Source organism: Canis aureus, chromosome 26, assembly GCF_053574225.1.
Source record: "Canis aureus isolate CA01 chromosome 26, VMU_Caureus_v.1.0, whole genome shotgun sequence".
Classification (NCBI taxonomy): Eukaryota; Metazoa; Chordata; class Mammalia; order Carnivora; family Canidae; genus Canis; species Canis aureus.
In genome coordinates this window covers 50,317,020-50,332,918 of record NC_135636.1, presented here as the reverse complement: position 1 = coordinate 50,332,918, position 15,899 = coordinate 50,317,020, and the positions used below count along the sequence as shown (strand labels likewise).

The window sequence follows — 15,899 nt, the reverse complement described above, 5'->3', positions numbered from 1 at the left end:
CTGCCAGGAGGTCACAGACCCGGAGGCAAGGCTGTGTTACGAACCAGGGCCTCTCCGCCTCTGCCCCGCTGACCTCTAGGCCTGGACGATTCCGTGAGGGGGGCTGCGCCCTGCCCGACGGCCAGCAGCAGCCTTGGCCTCCACGCACCAGGCGTCCGCAGGGGGAGGTGGACAATCCCCCAGTGGAGAGCCAGGGTGCAAACCAGGGCGCCGTGCAGCCGTCAGCCCCCAGAGCCCGGGAGAACCGGGAACCCCAAGGCTCTCAGGCGCCAGGGAGAAGCCAATTCTGCAGAGCAGGCCCCCCACGCTCCGCGGGTTTGAGGGGTCTACGACGCACCTGTCGGAGATCTCTGGCGGGCGGAGGCAAAGGGTCTGGGGCCGCACCGGTGTGACTGCCTCTGAAACAGAAAGCTGTCGCGGGAGTGAGCGGTGACCCGAGGGTGGGGATGCAGGCAAAGGCCGCCCGCCGGCCTGGAAGGCGCAGTTGGAGCCCGGGACGCGGCAGGGCCGGGAGGGCCCAGGGCAGGGCGGGAGGCCAGAAGGACGGCAGATTCACCTGGACTCAACAGGTGCGGACCTCAGAGCCTCATGTGCTTATAAACACCCGCGGCCTGGGTGAGGCTCTTGGGATGAGGGGCGTTGAGTCCCCAACCTCCCCCGGGCGGCCCGGGCGGCGGCCTGCAGGAGCGGCGAGGGGCCACGGCGCCCTGGTTTGCAGCGGCTGTCCCTGGCGCCGCTGTTCAGGTGACCCGCCTCCGGCTGCACGCCCAGCACACCCGGCGCCAGAAGCACCAGCTCTCTTGCCTGCTGGGAGCCCCTGCCCCAGGGGGTGCCGCCTGCCAGCCCCGAAGTCCAGCCGACCCCAGCCTGGCCGCAGCCTCAAGCGCTCTCCCTGAGCCCGGGCGGGCGGCGCGAAGGCCAAAGCAACCGCTCCTTGTCCTGGCGAGTCTCCCGGAAACAGTCCCTGTTCCCCCCGTTCTCCTCTCCTCTGGGGAAGCTCTGGGAGCACGTTACCTTCCTGCTCAGAACCCAGTGCTATTTATTCCTTCCGACCAAGTGTTACAGAAACAGTTTCCTCCGAGCTGTATTTACTGTGCTCACAGGCGTTGCTTGGACGGGCAAAATCTGAACCTGTGAATTCGCCTTGCAAGGCAGACAGATGTAATGGTTAAAATGTTCCCGTCTCCAATGGAAATGTTTAGTTTAAATAAGAGAATAAGGCTGAGCAGAATCTCCACGTGAATGGGATCACCACTTGGTTCTTCCGTGGAAAAGGAGCCGGTTAAGAGTCGGGTCCGCAAGGCGGGGTGCTGTCTTAGGATAGTCAAGAGGGACTGATGTTGGGGCACATCTTTCAGGTGGAAAAAAAAAAGCCGTGACTGGAGCCCTTGTCTGCAGTTCTGATCTAGAATGCGGCCGCTCAGTCGGCTGTGCCCGCACCACTAACTCAGGGCAAACACGACCAAATGAATATGGTGCAATCATATCCCTATTATTTTTCTGTATCTCCAATTTATTCAGGGAGCAGGAGAGATATTTAACAATTACTTAGCAGCCTTCTTTACAAAACGAGAGGATGAATACAGATAACGCTGGAACAGATTATTGAGAGCAGAATATTGAATTATCTGCGGATGGGAGCTAGCGCATGAATAATGCATTCCCCACACCTCAGGTATCGGCCCCTCCCTGGCCTTAGAGGCCAGGCCATGGGGTGCGTAAGGGCAGGGGGACTGGAGGCCAACATGCTGACCTCGTGGCGCTCCCCATTTTGCAGATGGTGCAGAGCTATACATGGAACTTGCCATGCAGGAGCAGTTGCATGTCAACCTTTGTGCTTTTCTGCAGAGCATACTTAATTTCTGCATGGCTGTGGACAGTAATCAGTAATGAAGTCATTAAATGCAAGAGGGGTGGAGAGAGAACTGTCTTCCAACCTTCTCCATTAAATTCAGGTACTTTGGCACATCTCTAATTAAGATCGGGAGGCTTGAGTTCCAATTGACAAAGCACTCCATCCCCGTGATACGCAGTCAAGAGCGCTCGAGGGCAGAGCTAATACAGTGAGCGGGTAATGGCTTGGGTAATTCCGATAAAGATTTCTAGTTATAGTAGGTTCCAGAGGTTAACCGTCGCTACCCAGAGACACCCAGTTCTGGGTGTGTGGCCGGGCCTCCCCCAGACTTGGCCAGACCCTGGCTGAGAGACCTGCCTGGAATCTGAGGCCACCATCCCAGCACTCAGGACTCCCTCTTCTCCCTCGGAGCTCCGGGACCTGCAGCATAGAATATTCCCGACTGGGTCCACTCTGGGGAGCAGCAAATAGACTCGTCACGTCTATAGAAAAACAGTGGCCAGGTAATTCCTGAGGGGGGTTATATTGTTTTATTTTCCACTCATTTAGAAATTTGGAGAAAACATTTTGACATTTGCTGATTATCCCACTTTTCCCCTGAGGAACCAAGCTCGAGAGCATTAATTTTAGATTCGTATCTAAGAAACACATCTGATATGTGAGTGGGGAAGTAGGGGGCGGAGAGGAGGGAGAGGACATGCAGCGTTTTGGCTGTTGTTGCTTAAGAATGCACTTCTCTTTGGAGGAGCAGGAGAGGCAAGGACCTGGGAGATTGGGGGGTGGGGAGGCACGTGCAGCGCAAGAAGGTTCCTCCTCCTGCTCCAGGCGCTGCTCTCCAAGCCCAGCTTTGCGAATGGCCATGGGGTCCTGCCTCCCAAGGCCAGAAAGCAGACTTCCCTGCCCACCTGCAAGATGTAGACTCCTGCCCAGGTGAGAAATTAACTCACAGTGAAGACCAAATACTCAGGTTTGCTCTGTTAGTCCTTTTCCAAAAGGCCACTCCCCCCATTTAAGTCACAAAAAGCCTCTCAAGTTTTCATAAATTGTCCTTCCATATGGTTTTCGGTGATGGCCAACATGGAAGTCATTTGCTTGCATTAAGTCTCGCTCTGCCGTGTGAATATGGGAGCTGGCAGCTGTATCTCTGCACCTTTGGATAATCCAACAGAGACCAGTGAAATTCCCATTTGGGCTATAAACTGCAGTGAGACCAAGTGGCCTTCAAAAATCTCTATTTAAGGATATTCCTATATTAAAGCAGATTCCACATAGCTTTGGTAGCCACAGTATTTTCACTGGAGGGGTTGCCATTAGTCAGTTTTTTAATGTGGGGTTTTAAAAGTTTATTTCACAAAAAACTTGTTACATTACTACATCTGTCGACTGCTTTTAAGAAAGGTGATAAAAAAAAAATAAGAAAAGGTGATGAGGAAAAAAAAATTAGCGTTACCAGGTCCAGAAGTCTTCTTTCACTGCTTGAAACAATGGAATGAAATAGTCTGTGATTATAAACCATGAAAGCCACACAGAAAGGTCTAGAGCCAAAGATAAGAGCCTTCTCCGACCCAGGAGCCCAGCCCCCCTGCCACTCTCCAGGAGGCCCCAGGAAGCGTCTGGTCTGCAAGTTTTTCCAGCCAAGTTGGAAAAGTTATACTTTTGTCAGGAGAAAAGAAGTGGCTTTAATAAGATATTTTAAAATTTAATAAAGTAACCAAGAAAGCAAGTAATAAAGCAAGAGAAAGGAAATCTTGATAAAATTATCCCAATGAACATGACCACAGCAGGAATTCATCTAAAGCCTACAAAGGACGCACAGAAGCTGCAGCGCGCAGCCCTCTCCAGCAAAGGCTAATGAATCCGCACTCAGAGTAACAATAGCCGACGGTTTCTGCAAGCAGCAGCGGTGTGTTAAATAGAGAGCCCGATGAAAATCTTGTCACATGGGGGAAAAAAGATTATGGAGATAGAGGAAAATGCACAATGAACAGGAAGCAAATAAAAATGGATTGGTGGGCGGTTCTGACATTCCCGAAAACGAAAGAGTTCTCGCTGCTCTCGCTGCTCTCGGTAGTGGCTGCTGGATTTGCAAGGAATCGCCTCCTTCAAGCATGATTTCCAAGAAGGCTCTGGGGAAACACCAAGCACATCCTTTGTCTCACGGTAGACACGGATGCAGCGGAGGCTCCGCCGGGCGCCACTCGGTGTGCGGGGGCAGAAACCCCGGAGGGAGGCAGACCCCAGGCCCCTGGCTGCCCCAGCTCAGAGCTGCCCTACAACCCGGCAGGGGGTGGACTTGGAGTCAGGTAGACTGGGGTTCAAATCCCAGCTACCCCACACAGTAGCTGCCAGCAAGCGCGGTGACTCCACCGTATGGGCCGAGCGCTTCCCGTGTGCCCTGCGAGCCTTGTCGTGTGCCTGACCCTGTCGGCCGCACGTCACACGCGTTATCCCCAGCCCAGTGGACAGACCCTTTTACCAGCCCCCCTAACTGAGGAGAAAGCCAGGGGTAAGGAGGTCAATCTGCCCAGGTTCCTGCTGCTCCTGAGATTACAGGGCCCCCAAACCACCACACGTCTGTCCCGACTGGCAGTCGGGTCCTAATCCAAGGACTGCCATGACTTGAGCCACACACGCGGGCCTCGATCCTGGCAACGCCGATGGCCGAGCCCGCACACACGGCTGTGGCCGACGGCAGAAGGGGGCCGACACACCAGCTGTAGGTGAACTTACATGGTGCCATCCCAGGGAGGCGTCTGGAACCCCATTTGGAGAAAAGCCCCCAACATGCCCACCACTACCTCTTTTTGTTTCCCTTCCAGAAAGATTACTGTGATGTCTCTGTGCTCTTGGTTTGGCCCATCTCTCGCACGAGCCCACTGCCTCCCCGCCCCGGGGCTCCCATCCTCTGGCACACGGCAGGTCTCAGCAACGGTGGTGAGATGGACCAGAGGCTACCAGGCAGAGGCCATCTGAGCACCTTCTTGGTCCAAGGCTCTGCGCACTCCTAACCTCGGTCCTAGGTCCCCACCTCACACTGGATTTGGGGGGCCACACCACGTGTGTGTGTCCTGGTTGCAGGACGTGTGACCCACGACAGCTGGGACGGTGGGCACGGCCGGGCCTGTGGACAAGCAGCTGGGGGTCCGGGTGTGGTCCTGGGTGCGTGGCCTGCGATCACAGTCTCTGACCTTCCCAGGAATCGTGTGAGCTCACCAAAGTCCTCTCATGGACTCACGTTCCACCGAAACCAGCTACAAGCTAGAGCGGGTTCTGCTGGGAGACAGAAAACCGAAAAGGAACGGATCTCACAGTTGCCAAAGTCTTGGCCAGATAAAATCTAGCCATTAAACCTTTCCTGTGATCCTGCGGATGTGTTTCCTTTCACTAAAGCCTCACATCTTCCCTGGTATATTTTCGTGGGAGGCTGATATCCAGGCTTAACCCTGACTTTTGTCCTCTGCAAAAACAGCAGTTTACATCGCATGCATGGACTTTGTTGGTAGCAGGGATTCTTGGCAAGGCAAGCAAGAGGTTTTATATTTCCCCTGGGTCGTGGTTGGGCACACAGGCAGGAAAGCAGGTGGGTCTCCCAGGGAGACAGAGCAGACTAAACCGATGATTTCAGGGTCACCAGAGGACGCCCTCATCGCATAATGCATCTGCCACTCTGGCTCAGCAGGTCCTGGCCTCAGGGACAGAACTCGTTGGAATCAAGTTGCCCCGTTTAAGGAAAATGGTTTTCAACTGCAGAGCCCCCCAGGCAGGAGTGAGAGGAAGTGGCTGTGGCATGGGCTCCTCAGACCGGGGCAAGGGTACAGGCCAGAGCAGGTGAGGAGGAAGCCGACAGTGCAGAGGCCACCACCTCTTTCCGACCTGACCACAGGAATGGTGAGACAGGTCACGTGTCACACACAGGCATACCTGCCACACCAGGAACATGCCATTCTGAAGGCCAGGATGTGCCCCACCAAGCCTCCAGAAATACAGCAAGAGCATCCAACCCACTCCTAGGGCTGCCCATGGACAGAAGAGTAATTTGTTGTTGGGAGGGCCTCGTGGGGGGCACTGCCCTCCCGTGATCCGCTGCATGAGCAGGGAGCGACCATTAGAAATAGATTAAAATGCAGCTCTGAACCGCGTCCCCACCCTGAGCACCCCAAATCCCCACCCTGAGCCAGCCCGTCGCTCAGTGATGCCACAGCTTCTTTGTCTTCAAGTCAAAGCAGTAGGCAGGAGTGGAGAGGTGGAATGAGCAGGGCACTGCGATCACGGGTCAGGGGAGCCCACACTCGAAGTGGTAAAAATAGATTTGTTCCAGGTTTCATTTCTGTTGCTGCAGAAAATCTTCATTATCTCCTTGTCCAGGGTCCTGATGGTTTCCAGAAGGATCCTGAGGTGCAGAGGGAACATCCTTCGGTCCCTCCTCTAAGGCAGGAAAGAAGAGTAAGTTAAATGGCTGAAAATCCTAACACAAGAGCCTTGCGATCCACACTTGGCTCCTTGCTGGGACCTCGCCGCTCCTGGGTGAACGCCTCTCCTCCTGCCCACTGTGCCTGACCACGCTGATTCTGGACCACGTGCACTGGGGCTCCTGGCCACAAGGCCTTGCTTTTGAGCCTCTGGTGTGTGAGGCTGATGCCCAGACACTCAGAACCACCACTTTCTGCAGGAAAGGCTGCTGGGCGCTGACTCCTGGTTTCCCTCCATAGCACGCCCTGCACACACATACCTGCCTGCGTCTGCTCGTTCAGCAAACGGGACCAAGCCTGCAGTGCCAAAGGCCCCAACTGCAGGCAGCTCACAGCCAGGGCAGGAAGCAAGTCCAGAGGCCTTTCCCCAAAGGGTAGGGCATGGCAGCAGCAAGGGGAAGGGTGGCTGGTGGGTGCAGAAATGGCTCTGGAAGCCAGGAGGCCAGACACCGGAGCTGACAGCAATCCTCAGGTGAGAGGAAGAGAAGCAGGTGGGGAGCAAGAGCAGCCCTGGAAGAGGGGCAGGAGAGCAGGGCAGTGACAAGAGCCAGTATGGACTGTACGTGGGTCTCCTTTAATAGACCACACACTCCCTGGGCCCTGTATGATTCATTTAAGTACCTCTCATGCCTAGAACAGGCCCTGGCCAGCTCAGTGATAAACCTGAACTTGAAACACTGACAGAGGTCCCCATGGGCCATCTGTATACTCCTAATGGACGCCCTCTTGCCCCCACTGTCCCCATCAGCCCATCCATGGATGGCCACGAGTGTTAGGGAAGTGGATGAGACATCAAGGAGTAGATTTCCCATGAGTGGACACCAACCAGAACCCACCTACCCACTGCTCTGGCTTAGGCTGGTTCAGCACCTGTAGGTCCAAGAGAGTCATACCTGAGGAGGCAATAGGGACAGGAGCCCCTGGGGAGGGTCAGGGAGGGGCCGGATATGCTGATTGGGAGCCATGCCTGTGGACCTCACATCTGGGTCCTCCAATGCCCCCATGGAGGTGTCCCCTGGGATCACCATCACGGTGCTGAGCAAGTACCTTTAGGCAAAAGTGAGCCCAGGAGTGCTCACGAGCCTGCCATATACATCCATCATATGGGATCCACTCGAATAGCAATTAAATCAGACCCCCATGTGCTCTCACAGTGGTGGCTCATCAGGCTCCCGTGCCTTGTACGGGGTCCAGGAACCTCCATTCTGTGAACAACTGGATGCCTGCTGGGGCCTCCTAAGAAAGGAACCTGAGGCCCATGGACACACATCAGCACACTTTACAAATGGAAACCTCAGGGAGGGACGGCACTTGTAATCCTCAGAACCCCTCGTCCCCACATACAAATTGTACAACTGAGCGGCCTGCTCGGCCGCTGAATCTCAGCCTCCATCACCCCAACATCAGGATGTCCTAACTCCTGCTTGCCTGTGTCTGAGGGTTGGTTTTTGATGAGTAATGCAGAGTGGTGTGAATGTTCCAGATGACTTCTGAGGGACTGGATAAATCACAGGGGTCGCCAGAGACTGTTGGGTGCAGACGACTTGGAGCAACACTCTGCAGGCCACAGAGAACCTTCATGTCAAAATAAAGAGGTTTCTTCGGCCTCCAGACACCTGCCGAATGCCTGCTCTCTGCCTGGCCCCAGCAGAGTGCCGCCCTGCATTGGTTAAAAGCACCAAGTGCAGGGTCAGACCAGCTTCGAATCCCCGCTCCACACTAACCAGCTGTGCCGCTTGGGAAAACGGCTCTCCATCCCTGGCGCCAGTCCCCCAGTTATAAAGAGGGAGCCATGGGCAGCCCCGGTGGCTCAGCGGTTTAGCACCGCCTTCTGCTCAGGGTGTGATCCCGGAGACCCTGGATGGAGTCCCACATCGGGCTCCCTGCGTGGAGCCTGCTTCTCCCTCTGCCTGTGTCTCTGCCTCTCTCTGTCTGTCATGAATAAATAAATAAAATCTTAAAAAAAATAAAGAGGGAGCCATGTTCTTAATAGGATTCCTATAAGCATTAGATGAAGCAAGAACACATCCCGGTCAGCACATCCTGGCTGGCTCTAGCGTCTTCCGAGTCTACAAGGCGCGCGTGGAGGGGGGCGAAGGAGGCTTTCTGGGACCTGTCCAGGGTGCTAACGGCCGTCTGGCAGCATCCGTGGCCTCTGCCCAGTAGATGCCCAAGCACCTACACATGCGCACACAGACACTGTCGGGGGCCCACTGGGGGACAGAATCGCCCCTGCTCAAGCAGCACAGGCTCCTTCAATGCTGCTTCCCACCGCTCCTCATGCCGTGACCAATCATGAGCACAAAGGAGAGACACAGAGCCCGTCCCTAGCTCCCCCCCCCCCCGGAAGCTAACACAGAAGCAAACACCAAGTGGAGCTACTCTGACCCCTGCTGACCTTAGTACCTATCAGCCGGCCCCTCGACACCTGCCCTGGCCCCAAAACTCACTTCTCACATCAGTCTGGCCACAACCCAGCCCCTGCCCCTGTCGCAGAGCTGCGCTTCCCCGGCTGCTCCCAACCATGCTGCCGCTGCCCCAGGCCCTCCATCCTCCCCAGTGGCGCCAGCTCTGCCCTCTGCTGGGAGCTCTCAGGACAGGCTGGTCCCTACTTCCTTCATGGCTCTACTCGCCCCTCACCTTTCTGGGAGGACCCTTCTGATCTAATCTACCACCCCTCTCTCTAGCCCTCGGCTTTTTCATTTTCACAGCATGTATCCTGCTGGACACACCTCACGGTTCTGCTTATTCATCTCTTGTCCGTGTCTGAGCTGGAATGGGAGCCCCACAAGGGCAGGGACTCGGCTGTTGTGTTCACAGCTCCAGCACTACTGCCAGGCACTTCAAAGCTGCTCACAAATATTTGCTGAGTACAGATCAAGGACTGAGATTAGCGAGAGTTCCCTGGGACTGGAAAAAGGAGTGTGGGTCACCCAGACATACTCACGGATTTGACTTGATCTTCTAGACGGTGGGTGGGCTCATTATCAGTTTGCCCGAGGCCACTGAATGGGATGGAAGAGGCTGGGACCCCCCACAAGGAGAGGACCCCGAGTTGGCCCCACCACAGCACAGCCTCTCCCAGCAGGGAGAAAAGACAGTATTGACTTCACAAATTAAAAGGAACATTATTAAAAATGAAAAAAATCTAATAGTGTCCAGTACCCTGCTCGCCCTCCTCTAGTGCTCTTGAGATAATCTCACATCAATCCACTTAAGTGCCGTGCTCTCCTGACCTTCCCTGTGAAGAGCTTCCTTGCTGACTGAGGAGCGCCTCACTGGCCGGCCTACGGGGAGGACACCCCAGCTGCATATTTATGGATTCCTAGGAGTCTGTGTTCTGCTTTTATTTTCTGTCCCTGTAGTTGCCTTACACTCCCAATCCACTCCACACCCCACAGAAGCACCCCCTTCCCCGGAGGCTGCACACTGCCCACCCCATGCAAACACTGCTCCCAACAGGGCCCAGCCCCTCCATGACAGTGACCGCAGCCTCAGAGGGACACTGGGAAGGGAAGTCTCCCGGCCCGATGTGATCACAATGGACGGAACACTTTGCTCCCTGACATGGTTCTACCTCCCGTCATTTCTGATACAGATCTGCTGGGCAGCACCAGAGCCCCCAGGTGAACACCTGGCCCACACCCATCCCCCTCTAAGGAAAGCAGCATCCTAGGTCTCCCCTCTCCACCCACAGATCTCCCCAAGGGTCTGGGGGCACACGGCCCTCCCCCTACCTCCCCCTACCTGGCCCAGTCAGCCAAGAAGGTGAAGTGTGCATCATGGCATTGTGCAAATGGGCTGGACAGACCAAATTTGGAGAATATGTCTGGGGGAATTAAAGAGAGCAGAAGGGGACACTTCTGATCGATTTGGGGACCTGGGGGCACACCACGGGCAGGCTTCAGAGCAGCTAGCAGTGAAGAGTGCCATGTGGATGAAGAGGACATGGACAGGAAAGCAAAGAGCAGCCCGCTGTTTCAAGCATGAGTCCCGCCTGCTTCAGAAGGCAGGTGCTTGCCCGTGAGCTTCTTGGATAATCCATGGACTCCGACGGGGGGGTGGGGGTAGCACACTGAGGGCGGGGGGACTAGTCTCCCAAGGGATGCAGGGGACACCCTGAGGATGTGTGTTTGCAGACCTCACTAACCTGTAACTCTAAGTTCAAAATTCCTTTTCCTTTTATTTTGCAATTATTTTCAAAGTTGTAAAAGACTGTAAGAATAGTACAAAGTACCCCATACACCTTTTACCTGGTTTCAGTAATATTTAACTTTGCCAGATTTTACATATGTACATACCTATGTGTATGTGTGCTTGTCTGTACCCCCAAATCATTTGAAAGTGAGTGGCATACACCACGCCCATTGTGTCCTGTGTCTACACCCTGAGAAGAAGCCTATTCTCTTACGTACTCACAGCACAGTCAGCAACGTCAGGAAATTTAAGATCAGGACAACATCATGCTCTAAACTGCTGGTCATATTCCAATGCCACCTACTGTCCTCATGACGTCCTAAGACACGGTTTCCCTGCATCGTATATTGTATTCTGTGGTCATGTCTCTCTATCCACCTTCTATTCCGGAGCATTCCTCGTCCCGGTCATTGATGCCACAGGAGTTTTGAGGAACAGAAGCCTATTATTTTATAGGCTGTGCTTCAGTTTGGGTTTCCCTGTTGTTGCTTCATGATCACGATGGTACACAGACACCCCTCCTCTGGCCGGACTGACAAAGTGAAGACACCCAAATGCACCTGGGAATTTCTGAGTCTTGAAAGGGCTTCTTCCCGTGTGCCCACCCACCAGCTGTGGCTACAGCAGGTCCCTGCCACTGCCAGTCTTCCTGGCCATGCTGGTGGCCTGGGGATCCACTTGGAGAAGCCCCCCGGGCCCGAGAGAATGCATCACCCTGCGCTCTTCCATCGGCTTCTCTGGAAAGGCCTGGGCTCCTGGCAGAGGCGAGGAGGTGGGAGAACCTTTGCCTTGCCTGGGTCTGGGCCTGAAGCACCCATACTTGGGTGGGGATGGGGATAGGCTCCCCCTGGACTGATTCCACCAGCTTCTCCCACAGAAGCTCCCACATAGTCCAAGGGCTGGAGCTGGCTCCTCACAGAGCCCTGCTCCCCACTCCCCTGCCCTCCCAGGATGCAAAGAAACACACTGGAGTCAGCTTTTGTGGGACACTCTAATGCTCATCCTGCAGGGTTCCTGTTAGGGAGTACAGAGATCCCACAAAGCCCCCTGCCTGTCACTATCAACACTACAGTTGAGAGGAAGTGAGGCAGGAGGAAGGGTCTCCCCAGGTAAGGGCAGAGCAGCCCACAGGTCACAGGGCAGGTGCTGTTGGTGCCCCACCCACACCCCTTCCTCCCAGGGTGCCTGCCTGCTGGGCTGGGCTTCTCTGCAGCAGGTGGAGGAGCGGAGCGGGGATGGAAGCAACCATGAAGGATGGGCTCAGTGGACACACATCCCTGTCCTCGGCCCCTACTGGGCAATGTGGAGACATTGCCACAGTCCCATCCCCACAGTCCCTCAGAGGGATCGATGCATCCTTCACTGGCCTCCTTCCTCCCCAGCTCCATGGCCCTACTTCCCTACTGGCATTTCCTTTTATCCCTCAAATCTCATCTGAAGAGAAATCCCAAACCCAGAGCTGCTGTGTCCTGAGAAAGAGCCTGGAAGATGTCCTGTGGCTGTGCCTGCAGTGGCCTCGGAAGGACACTGGCTGCAGCAGGCCCAGCCTTCTCATGCAGCGTGTTAAATAACAAAATTCAACTGTGCTGATTTTAAAGATCTAATTGGCTTTAGTAAGTGATTCACGAATCAGGCAGCAGCCCATCTCACGAGGAGCAGAGTTCCATGAATGGCACAGAATGGAAGGTTTCTCTAGAAGGAGGACTGGTAAGAAATTTACTAGCCAAAGGGAGGCTGCTGTCCCCCGGGGCAAGAAGGGGTCTTAGCATCCCAATGACCTCATCTTTGTTGGGGGGCAGAGAGCCCCACCCCACCCCCGTGGCAGACTAGCGGGCATTGATGGAAAATCCTGGCTGGTTAACCCTACCTCTCTGACAGAGGCTGAAACTGCAACCAGATTACGTATTAAGCCCAGGTTTGAGGACTTCAGCTAAGTGACCCTGTCTGGGGCCTGTGGTTTTCTCTTAACAAAACCTACAGGCACCCAGTTCACCTCCAGGACCCTGACCTTGGGGTTGACCTTAGCTCATCTGAAGGGAAGGCAGTGTCAGGTCAAACAAAGCCTGCAGGCAGGTCTGAGATGCCTGGGAACTCCTTAGGGGCCACGGGTCAGGAGGGTGAGGGCCAGCTTGGGGGTCGAACGGAAGCTGTCAGGGATATCAAGGATACCCACACCCCAGGTGGGCTCAGAGGAGGGCCCCTGAAGCCCCACAGGCCCCCAGATGCTCCTACTGGACCACTTTGGACTCGAATGACTCGGAGCTAATCAGACTGGATGAACACAGCCCTCATGAGTTAAAATGGCATCGGTAATGGTGAGATAAAATAATCACAGAAACACTGTGAGGCACCTCAAATTGCCATTCAATTGCAATAATTGTTGTTATTGTAATCGTGAGTTAGAAAATGATTTTATGTTAATAAACCAATGAGAGAGGGCTGACTTCATCACTGCACACGTGAGCCTGGCCTGGATGAGTGAGCCGAGTGATGCTCAGGGTGCAGGGAGGAGGCTGGGACGAGGTGAAGGAGGAGGGACACCTTCCACTGCACACGCTTGTACAAGAGCAACAAATCAAGGGGCAGGACACCCAGGAGCCTGAGAGTAAAGGACTCATCAGCAAGGACCTGAGTCCTTGAACTTCCACTAACTTGGGAGGTGCTGGAATTGAACCACACCAGCTTGGGTCACGCAGCAGGCCCTGGGGACAGCAGAGGGCCAGTGCAGCCAGGAGAGTGGGTGCAGCCTACAGACTAGGGGAGTGACCATGCTCAGCGCATTTCCAGAATCCTCTGTTCACCCTCCAGCAACCCCGCCAGTCAAACACCTGTAACTACCAGGCTCGGGTAGTTATGAAGGGTCAGTGACCAACCCATGGTCAAGCCAGGACTCACATCCCAGGCTCCAAGTTTCTAGGTCCTTCCAAAGAGACAGGGCAGGAAAAAGTGAGCCGTGGAAAGGACGGGCTGTGTGGGAGGGGAGAGCAGAGCAGAAAAGAGACCATGCATCCGGCCTCATGCACTAGGCAACATGCGCATCTGCGCTCCTCCAAGGTGAGCCTTTTAATACAGAAATAGTCCAGTGTTAATGGGTTCCCCTTTCTGGCATATGGATCCGACTGCTATTTTAAATGTCACGAGATGGATGCACCTGCCAGTGGAACTTCAAACTGATGTGCTCCGTTTCCTTCTCTCATATCCCTTTTCTGTCTAAAATATAAGGTGTGGCCTTCTGGGTTACCTTTGAATGAAATTTCAGTGTATTTGGGGTATTTTCAGTACTCAACAATTTTATAGAGTTGAAAACATAAAAGCTCTCAAAAGACTTCAAAACTGAATTAGCCTGCAACATATATTCAAGCTATATTTCTTTCTGACCTAGTTTATCTGTTTAAAAAAAGAAGAATCCTCAACGATGGAGGTGCCCTTCCCTCTCCTCTGTGATCACCTGCATCAGTCCAGCAGGTACTGAGCACTGAGTCGGTGCTAGGTGCTCTGCTAAATGCCTTCAAAGGATACTGTTAACCAGGGAGCAGACACCCCGGGGGTGGCACACCAATCCTACAGGAAGGGCAGGGAGCAGGGGAGACACTGAGGCCCTCTCTGTGGACGTGAGACAGTCTATCCAGGACTCAGCGTCCTGCACCTCCGAGGGGCAGGGGTGCACGGGTCCTCTTACCCTTCCCTTCGGCCTCATCCCCGGACCTCCCTTCACCTACCTCTCCTGCGTTTAAGGGCTCATGATATGACACAGAGCCTGCCCGCATGACTCAGGACAGCCTCCCACCCCCAGGTCCATGTTCAGTCACATCTTAAGTGTCCCTTGTGCAGCACAGGAGGTCACATCCTCAGGTCCCAGGGGCCAGAGGGGACATCTCTGGGGGCCACTTCTCTACCTCTCACAGGCTTCTCTTTACCATCTTTTCAACTCCTTTACCCAAATATCCAAGCTGTTGGGATAACCCCGGAATCCATTTCTCACCCTGCCCTGTCCCCATTACTCATTTTACAACAGAAGTTCACAGAAAATCCTTCCCCTTTGGAGGTAATGATTGCTTCTTGGCTTTCATGCACGTTTTCCCAGATCTCTCTTTTCTTCTTTTTCTTTCTGGTAATAGATCCACCTCACCCCACACCAGCCCAAGGCCTCTGGTGACTGAGAACCTCCACTGGTACCTGCAGGGAAGACGGTCTTCCTCCACGACACGGGATGAGGGCACAACATGGATCTTATGGTTCTGATCTCTAAGAATGAGACTGCTCCCCACCCACCCCAGTGATCTCCAGAAAGTCCTGCAGTCTGGTTGCATGGCCGGCTTGGGGCTGTCTTTCCACCCAGAAACAAATCACGATGGCCAGGGGAGAGCATGTGCTAGTGGAACACGCTTAAGCTGGGTCACATCTCCCCCAGGCTGAGGACAGGGTGGGCGCACCAGTCTCATCAAATCCACAAATGACTTCCTAACAGAATTGGGGAGACTATGTATGCTAAAACAAAAAAACAAAAAAACAAAAAAAAAAACTGGGCACATATTAAATTTTCAGCATATGAGTCAATTGCTACAACTTTACTGCCACCATCATGGCTATGCTTCCTCATTACTAAATATAACCAGCAATTTCCAAATTTTCTGCAGAGGGAAATATCTTTTGGGGAAGGACAGTGGTAGAAGAGTCTTTGGGAAAGATGTGTCGATAAATAAAAGCTCATACCTAAAGCAAATAACTGGACACAAATACAGAGAAAACTGGAGAGTCTGGGGACTTTTCCCAAAGACTGTGTTAAACCCCACCAAAACCCAGTGAGAGGCCAATTATATTTTCAGTAATTCTGAAAATCAGTAACTGACAAATCAGTCAAGAACTTCCTTTCTCTTCCTCCTCCTGGAAGAAGGCAGAAGTGCACGTGAAGACAAGAGTGTGTGTGTGTGTGTGTGTGTGTGTGTGTGTTCACATACGTTATTTTGTAGAGCAAAAATAAAGCAAGGCCCTCCCTCCCCAAATGTTATCACTCAAAATTCCATGAATCAGGATTCTTGTGCTCCAGGGCCTGCTCCTCCCCATAAACAGTGCTCTGGGAGAAAAAAAAGCATTTAAAATTCATCAATGTATCTTAAACTGAGATCACTTCTCTAGCAAAATAGTCTGGGGAAATTAGTGTCAAAAAATAATACTTTATGGTTCAGTGTCATATTATCTCGAAGGGGTACATTTCAACCCCAAGCTCACTGCAAGGAGTTGGGGTAAAATAAATGAATTTCTTTGAAACCCGTTTTATATTCAAATACAGACTTTCCAAAATGTAACTTTGCAGAAAGCTAAAAAAACTGTCTCTCCCCGAGCAGCGCTGGGGCCAGGTGCTCACACCCAGCCTCAGC

General features: G+C 53.6%; 2 long non-coding RNA genes across 8 annotated transcripts; one reads left to right on the top strand and one right to left on the bottom strand.

Annotated features, from left to right (window-relative positions):
* Positions 1 to 1,560: 1,560 nt before the first annotated feature.
* LOC144298634 (uncharacterized) lies at positions 1,561 to 9,824 on the bottom strand. 6 transcript variants are annotated; one of them, XR_013365581.1, is made up of 5 exons: positions 9,057 to 9,824; positions 7,753 to 7,984; positions 6,585 to 6,834; positions 6,024 to 6,280; positions 1,561 to 5,125 (listed from the first exon to the last, which is right to left on the bottom strand). It is a non-coding gene; the product is annotated as an uncharacterized LOC144298634 (long non-coding RNA). The 6 variants fall into 6 exon arrangements; XR_013365582.1 differs by having other exon boundaries at positions 6,024 to 6,834; positions 9,057 to 9,190; positions 9,272 to 9,824; XR_013365585.1 differs by having other exon boundaries at positions 6,024 to 6,834; positions 9,057 to 9,234; positions 9,490 to 9,824.
* Positions 9,825 to 9,889: 65 nt separating this feature from the next.
* On the top strand, positions 9,890 to 15,092 carry LOC144298633 (uncharacterized). 2 transcript variants are annotated; one of them, XR_013365579.1, is made up of 3 exons: positions 9,890 to 10,333; positions 13,904 to 13,986; positions 14,640 to 15,092. It is a non-coding gene; the product is annotated as an uncharacterized LOC144298633 (long non-coding RNA). The 2 variants fall into 2 exon arrangements; XR_013365578.1 differs by having other exon boundaries at positions 9,890 to 10,337.
* The last annotated feature ends 807 nt before the right edge of the window (positions 15,093 to 15,899 follow it).